We start from the raw sequence: 517 nt of genomic DNA, 5'->3' as shown, positions 1-517 counted from the left end.
CTCAAATAAACAAATAAATAAATAAATAAATAAATAAATAAATAAATAAATAAATAAAAATAAAAAGAGGAGACAGCAGGCTTAGTGGTTCGTTCATATCTGTAATTCCAGCACTTTGGAAGGCCAAGGTGGGAAGGTCCCTTGAGGTCAGGAATTCTAGTGCAGCTTGGGCAACACAGTGAGACCCCATCTCTACAAAATGTTTAAAAATCAGCAGGCAAGGTGCTGTTGTCCCAGCTACTCAGGAGGCTGGGACAGGAGGATCGCTTGAGCCCAGGAAGTTGAGGCTGCCATGAGCTATGAATGTATCCCTGCACTCCAGCCTGGGCGAAAGAGTGAGACCCTGTCTCAAAAAAGAGTAAAATAGGCCAGTCGCAGTGGCTCACTCCTGTCATCCCAGCACTTTGGGAGGCCGAGGCGGGTGGATCATGAGGTCAGGAGTTCAAGACAAGCCTGGCCAACATGGTGAAACCCCATCTCTACTAAAAATACAAAAAATTATCTGGGTGTGGTGGCA

The sequence above is a fragment of the Mandrillus leucophaeus genome, unplaced genomic scaffold (genome assembly GCF_000951045.1).
Source record: "Mandrillus leucophaeus isolate KB7577 unplaced genomic scaffold, Mleu.le_1.0 Scaffold54, whole genome shotgun sequence".
Taxonomy (NCBI): domain Eukaryota; kingdom Metazoa; phylum Chordata; class Mammalia; order Primates; family Cercopithecidae; genus Mandrillus; species Mandrillus leucophaeus.
This window is presented reverse-complemented; position numbering follows the sequence as displayed.